Raw genomic sequence first — 7,983 nt, 5'->3', positions numbered from 1 at the left:
TGGGCAAAGTATTTTTAGGGTTCATGGAGACCTTTCAGGAGGTCTTGTTCCATCAAACATTATTCTGGAAGGAATCCACACATTCTCATCTTCTGTGGAAACAAAAGCATAACTTCTTTTCCAAAGTGACATATCCTTAGACTCAAATTTTGAAGTCAAGATACCTTTAAAATATATACGTTGGTTTTGCTTAGCAGTCCCCAGAATCAAATGTCTCTCTGCAGTCTAAAAATTCAAAGAAAACACAATAATATACATAGTCCTGGCTCTTTGTTATTTTCCATCTTTATGTGGTTTATTTTTTCTCTATTACTTTTTAATATTTATTTATATCTTTATTCCTTTAATCTATGACTGTCTATACTCTTTCTTCTCTCTATTAAGCCAATGTACATATATCCAACACTGTGACCCATTCAATAGTCTTTTTTGTCTGAATTTGTCTTATTGTGTATTTGTAATCATTTCTGACCAGGAGAATTTTGTTTTAATGCTAAGCAGGCATGGCTAGGATTAATGTTAAAGCTTTGCTTGTTGGTTCTACCCTGTTGAATACATGGTAGAGATATGTTCACTGCCTCTGTGAGCCATGCTCACTGCCCCAGCTCCAGGGATGCAGCCGGTCTATATCACCATTAAGCAATTCTAACATGCTGCTCACAGCCGGGTGGTGGTGGCGCACGCCTTTAATCCCAGCACTCGGGAGGCAGAGGCAGGCGGATCTCTGTGAGTTCGAGACCAGCCTGGTCTACAAGAGCTAGTTCCAGGACAGGCTCCAAAGCCACAGAGAAACCCTGTCTCGAAAAACCAAAAAAAAAAAAAATGCTGCTCACAATCTCCATTGAAGTGTTTTATAGTCAGGCCTTCTGAAAGAGCCAGACCCATTCATGCTCTCAGCATGAACCAGGAAGCCTTCTCTTAAAGAAACTTTGCAGATTTTGCTGCTAATGCTGAGTCAGGAAGCCATCTCTTAAAGGAGCTGCACCTCTGCTTGTGGCCCACAGACAGAGGCTATCTGAAAAAAACTGCAGCTACCAAAAAAGCTATGCTTGGCTTCCACTTTTGTGGGTCTAGAAGTTCTCTTTTTTTTCCTTTAAGCTTTTTTAAGTTCTTATATGGATCCATGCTAGATGGTGGGCACCATTTGTGAATGGAGACTGTGTGTTGGTTTTCTGGCTGCCCAGACCTGAATAATTATACAGAAACTATATTAATCACAATACTGTTTGGCCAATGGCTTAAGCATATTTTTGGCTAGCTCTCACATCTTAAATTAACCCATTTCTATTAATCTATGTATTACCATGAGGCTGTGGCCTACCGGTAAGGTTCTAGCATCTTTCTCCTTTGGCAGCTACATGGCGTCTCCTGGACTCCACCTTCTTTTTCCCAGCATTAAGTTTAGTTTTCCCCATCTAGTTCTATCCTGCCCTACCATTGGCCAAAGTCACTTTATTATTAACCAATGGCAATAAAATATATTCACAGCATATAGAGGGGAATCCCACATTAAAAATTTAAGTCAAAAACTATGCTTTGTTGGAGAAGAGATTTTTTGCTTTATTTCCACAGGAAATGGGAGGCTGTGGGTTTATTCTGGATTAAGAAAAATTAGGATCAAGGAAGACCTCTGAAAAAATCTCTGATAGGAGCAGATGGCCCAGATGATCCAACGTTTCAGAGTGCCTCTGTTGAACTTTCCCCTGAGTTCTACATCCAGAACAGCCTCAAGACTGCTGGCTGAGAGGTCCAGCCTCACAGAATACTCCAGTCAGGACTTGACTATAGTCTTACATTTTCTTTGGGTCCCTGTAAGATTACCAATCAGCAACCTAGAAAACTTTGCCCACATTTCCAAAAAATGGATTATGGATGTTTGTCTTTATTTAGAGTATTAGTTGAAAGTTGTTATGGATAGTGGTCAGGAAAAAAAGCCAAACAAAGGAGATTAGATTTAGAGTTCTTGTTTTGAAAAGAAAAAAGAGGAAATGCTTTGGAATAATGCTATTGACTACTGTAAAGATTTGTCACTTGTATTAATAAAACACGGATTGGCCAGTAGTCAGGCAGGAAGTATAGGTGGGACAACCAGACTGAGAGAATTCTGGGAAGAGGAAAGCCAGAGAGGCAGTCATCAGCCAGATGCAGAGGAAGCAAGATGAGAATACCTCACTGAGAAAAGGTACCAAGCCATGTGACTAAACATAGACAAGAATTATGGGTGAATTTAAGTTGTAAGAGCTAGCTAGGAATAGGCCTGAGCTGTTGGCCAAACAGTGTTGTAATTAATATAGTTTTTGTGTCATTATTCAGGTCTGAATGGCCGGGAAACAAAAGCACAATCTCCATTTACATACCTCCTTATATCACCTAATCCTAATTGCCTCTTAAAAGTCACATCCTGGTTTGTTTTCTATTGCTGTGATAAACTCCATGACCATAAACAACTTGGGGAGGAAAAGGCTTATTTCACCTTACAGTTTGCAGTCCATTAGGGAGAGAAGTCAGCACAGGAACTCAGAGGTAGGGACTTGGAAGCAAGAACTGAAACAGAGGTCATGAGGATCAGCTACTTACTGGCTTGCTCTCTGTGGCTTGCTTAACCTGATTCCTTCTTCCCTCCCTCCCTTCCTTCCTCATTTACTTATTTATTTAATCGAGACAGGGTTTCTCTGTGTAGCCCTGGCTGTCCTGAAACTCACTCTGTAGACCAGGCTGGACTCGAACGCAGAGATCCGCCTGCCTCTGACTCCTGAGTGCTGGGATTAAAGGCGTGCTCACCACACCCAGCTTCTTGTACTACCCAGGACCACCTGTCCAGAGATGGCACCATCCACATTGAGCTGGGCCCTCCTGAATCAATCATCAATCAAGAAAACGCCCGGCAGGCTTGCCTACAGGCCAGCTTGATTGGAGGTTCCGTTTTCCCAAATGATCCTAGCTCATGAAACCTAAGCTAAGTAACCAGTGCAGGCCGTATCTCCACATGCATTACCCTTGGAAACTGTTTCTATCAGGAGAACTGCCAGGTGAGATGTTAGGGGTTAGCCCTAATGTCACCGTGGAGAAACTGGCTCTGACCATCTTTCAGTATTTTCTTCTTTTTAAATATATTTGTCATATTCTTTTTTTTATTATTAGGTGTGCATTGTTCTGTACTGTATTTCCGCCCGCAGGCCAGAAGAGGGCACAAGACCACATTACAGATGGTTGTGAATCCCCGTGTCGTTGCTGGGACTTGAACTCAGGACCTCTGGAAGAACAGTCAATGTTCTTAACCTCTGAGCCATCTCTCCAGCCCTCACTATTTTCTAGCATAAAAGTGACCTGTTTATCTCCCTTCGGCACCACCACAGTCTATGTGTTTGATTTGTTTATTCGTTTACCTCTCTTGGTCACTGTAGCTGCAGGAGGACGCATGCTCTGAGAACAGAGCAGCTATGGCTGACTAGAGCGTGACTACATTCACATTTAGAATAGTGCAAATGAATAAAATGAGGTGGCTTTGCTTCATGCCCACAAATTACACAGTTATACGTATACTAAATATGGCCCCTGGGAAGCATCTGATACGTTCATTTTTCCAATGCCTTGATCTTTTTCCAAGATACTGCATTTATGACAGCGTTCCCTGCTTTATTGGAATAAGGATGGACCAGAACTGTATTTTGTATATGGTATAGTCATAACATGAGGAAATATTCAGTCATAGACCAGTCTAAACTGTGAAGTCCTGAGCTAACTGCGGCTCTAACTGAAATTTTATTCTCCCTCAGGAATGAGGAAAACCGTTCAGCCTCTTTCATAATCAAATGAACACACAATTAGGACAACTAACAAGCATGCCATCTTTTACCTTCCAAATGGGCAAGTATTTTATTTTCTTAAGATATAGATCACGTGGCTAGGCTGAGATGAAATGAATACACTGTTGTAGACCTGTCAGAGTTTACAACAGACTCTGACACAGGACAGACCAGGAAGACTGAAGGTAAATGCCAACCAGCCCCCAGTTATTTCTCAGCCAGCATATGTACTAATTACAGGCAAAAGGCAGAACAAAGAACAGTACAACCAACCAACTCCTCCCTGCACTGTTCTTGGGAGGAAGCTCAAGCAGGTGCTAGTCTCTTACAAGAATTCAGCTAGCGCTGGGCAGTGGTGGTGCACACCTTTAATCCCAACACTTGGGAGGCAGAGGCAGGAGGATCTCTGAGAGTTTGAGGCCAGCCTGATCTACAAGAGCTAGTTCCAGGACAGGCACCAAAGCTACAGAGAAACTCTGTCTCAAAAAAAAATTCAGCTAGCAGCAAACAGCTGCTAATCACTAAGGAGGGGTGCCTCCAACTGGCATACACCAGCCCAAATCCTAATAGAATAATGTGCTCTTTCATTTGGGCAAAAATGCTCTTTCTGTGGGCTCACATCCCTCAAGGTTACTGGAAAAAGTAGAGTTAGGAAGCTTGTTCTATATAGTGAGTTCCAGGCCAACGTGGTTTGCCTGGTGAATTCCAGGCCAGCGTGGTCTGCATAGTGAGTTCCAAGGGTCAAGGTGATTCCAAAGAAGAGTTGGGTTCACAAGACTCCCCATCTTTCTACTCTCACAGCTACTCCCTGCAGCCGCTTGCTTCATTACTCAGGCTTCAGTGTCCCTGACCATTGTACTTCCCTAGAGCTCTCACAAGGACAACCCCACGCTTGGGTGCTTCCTAACGACCCATTCACAGTTTACAGATGCTATCTTCCTTTCATGCTGATAAGAGACAGGTTCACAACAATCTTGCAAGTACATAGAATGCCCAGGAGGCAGCCCCACCCACTCCCTGGTGCCCAGGGTCAGTCTAAACCCTGGCACAGTGGTGGAGGCTCCTGTTCACAGGTGGCCCAGGAGCAGGTGCCGGAAGGTGAAGCTCCTGGATGGCAGCATTTGAAGTTCCTGGGGACCTTACATGGGGGCTGTGGCTGGCTCCTGGCTCTCTGCGTGCTGGGCCTTGGAGTAACTCTCCTCTGTTACCTGTTTAGAGACAACCTGAAGCTTCTGTCCTGGCAGGTGCATGTCCCCAGGCTGCTGCAGGGCACCACCAGCATACATCCCTCCCAGGAGCTCCAGCCTACACCTCCTTTGAGCACCTCCTTGCATCCTTGCCAGGATCCGGGTCCCTTGAGCAACTTGACTGTGGTACAAGGGTCTCCCAGAGTATTGCCTGCTTGTCCTGAGGAGTCCCCGCTCTTCCTTGGTTCCACGAGGATTGACTTAATATACGGGTGGATCTGGAGCTTTTGACAGACAGAACTGGGAGATAAAGAGAACTGCATCTCTCCCCACAAGGAGGCCATCTCATTCTGCAATATAGAGGAGCATCTCAAATATTGGCTGTATTATTTACGTCCAGTCTTGCAACACCAGCAGCTTGACTATGGTGTCTGTGTCATCAAGAAGGCCAGAGACACCATGTTCAATTGCGCGAAGCTCCTCAATGTAGACTTTCCAGGGTCCTTAAAAGGAATATGACCACCCCTGCTTCGTGTTCAGCAATGTGGACCTCTTTCGCGTGGACGACTGCAACACTTACTGGAGCATCTTCTAGCCTCGACACATTTCTGTGGCGATGGACAAGTTTGGGTTCAGCTTGCCTTATCAGAATTATTTTGGAGGTATCTCTATAGCTGGAATTTTCTTTGGGCCACTGACCAGTTCCCAAATAAAGACACTGAGACTTATTATTAATTATTAATGCTCAATCTTAGCTTGGGCTTATCCCACTAGCTCTTTTAATTTAATCTGTTTCTGTGCAGCTGTCTTTTGCCTTGGGGCTTTTTAATCTTTCTTTCATTCTATATGCGCTACTTTCCTGCTTCCTCTGTGTCTGGTTGGCCCCCGTGTCCCCTTTTCTTTCTTCCTTGGGCCTAATTTCCTCCTCCTTACTCTCCCTGCCTGGAAGTTCTGCCTATACTTTCTCTCTAGCTATTGGCCATTTGGCTTTTTATTTAGACTGATCAGGTGCCTTAGGCAGGCAAGGTAAAACAGCAACACACTTTTACAGAATTAAACAAATGCAACACATCTTTGCATAGTTAAACAGACATTCTGCACCACGTCTCTGCTCTCAGCAAACAGCAATTTCTCGCCACCAGCAGATTTGCTAATAACTTGGGCCTGAGAAGGAGAAAAAGATGTTTCTAATAGATTAGTTTATAGAGGCATGTTCCTTTCTTGTCCAAGTACTGTGTTCGGGAGGTGTGGTAAGATCTGACACAAAACTGACTACAGACACGACCCCTATCCTGAGAAGTTTGATAGGCTTGCACACACAACTCAGACGGTGCACTTATTTACCAGGTGTTGGATAAACAAAAGTTCCTACTGCATTTAAAAATTACAGTGGACATCGGGACGCCTCGCAAACAAAGCTGAGAAATGACTTGGAACCTCGGCTATGCCTCTGTTGTCCTGGTTAGCGGCCTCCCCATGCAGACCCCTTTTCCGAAGGCCTAGATGAACAGAATTCTTTCCCCACAGCTTGGTTCAGGATTGGATGTTTGACAGTGTAAAAACTGTCAGCCTTCACGGTTTCTTGGACAAGGCCACAGTGTTACCCAATGTAAGCGGTAACATGGAGAATGTCGAAGCTGCTAAATTGAGAAATGGGTGAGAAGTCCATCTTCATGGGTGATGTCATGTCTCTAGATGATGTCGTGTCTCTGCATGACAATTTGGAGATGTTGCTGGATTCCAACTGGTAGAACTTGTTGAGAAATTAATTTTGTTTTAACAGGAAAACCACCAGATTCCGAGCAGTCTCATCTTCTGTCCTTCTTTCATTGGTATGTAACTATAATCACTCTGTGTGTGTGTGTGTGTGTGTGTGTGTGTGTGTGTGTGTGAGTGTGTGTGTTCTCTTAGCAGAAGGATTTAAAAAGTTGAACCTGGAGTAGAGGGAGGGGAATTGTGGTGCCAAAGCCTCCCGTCATCACTCAGGGTTTAGTGGAGTGTCGGCTCCTCAGGCTAGCCTCCCCCACAAACTCACCTGCGAGTAGCATGGGGCAAATAGCCAGAGGTGCACAGACCATTAAACCTGGAGGGACTTCTAGTCTGGGCTGAGGTCCTAATGCTCAGCTGTCTAATCCCAGAGCTCTGCCCTTTGCGTGTGGCAGCCAGGACCCCAACCACTATCAGTGAGGACCAGTCCCAAGTGCAGAACCGTGCTGATGTGCTGATGGTGGGCCTTGGTCTGTCTGTCTGGTTTGTTTGTTCATTTGTTGTTGCTGCTTGTTTGGGCTAGACACTGCCTTTAAAACAGTCCAACCACGCAACGTGTGCGTTTCTGTCCATTCCTCATGCCCTAAGGTCATTAAAACAGACACCAACTTTTGTGAGAAGGGTTTGGGGAAATGCAGAAGTCCACCTTTCTGTCTCTAGATCCTGACTTTTAAAGGAAAGGGGACAGGAGTCCTGAGTGGTGTCACCTTTGCTACTAAAACCAAAGTCGGCCTCATCTTCTGGTTTGCTCCTGTTACATCTTCTTCATGTGCAGTATGGGCTCGTTCTTAGAGTCAGGCGAAATTGTCACCCTCCTCCACAGCTTGTTGACCTCCTAGAGATCTCAGGTCTTCCTCTGCCCCCGTGCTCAAGGCAACACAAAGCCATGTTGGACCCAGACATTTCCCTGACTGGAAGATGCTGTGGTCAGCATGCCCTCATCGAAGGATGAGGGTTCAGTCACCCTGGAGTTAAAACCATGATGTCATATCCTGTGACTTCTGTCTGTCATTTTGTTGGTGACCTAGGTAGAGAGGCCTTTGGGAAAGATCAGAAGAAAATGCTAGGCCAGCTTTCATCAAGGGAACAGGGTTGGGTGGGTCTGGGGACACAGGGGACAGCCAGCAGACAGCATGGGGGTTGGGTGGGGCTGGGGGGAGGGACACAGGGGACCGTATCTGACATTGATGTTCAGAATAGACAATTTTATTTTTGCCTTCAAA

General features: G+C 45.0%; 1 pseudogene; it reads left to right on the top strand.

Annotated features, from left to right (window-relative positions):
• The first annotated feature begins 4,795 nt into the window (after window positions 1-4,795).
• Window positions 4,796-6,415, top strand: LOC119824392 (annotated as a pseudogene).
• Window positions 6,416-7,983: the final 1,568 nt, after the last annotated feature.

Source organism: Arvicola amphibius, chromosome 10 (genome assembly GCF_903992535.2).
Source record: "Arvicola amphibius chromosome 10, mArvAmp1.2, whole genome shotgun sequence".
Taxonomy (NCBI): Eukaryota; Metazoa; Chordata; class Mammalia; order Rodentia; family Cricetidae; genus Arvicola; species Arvicola amphibius.
The sequence above is the reverse complement of the archived record's forward strand: the minus strand, read 5'-3'. Positions and strand labels throughout refer to the sequence as shown.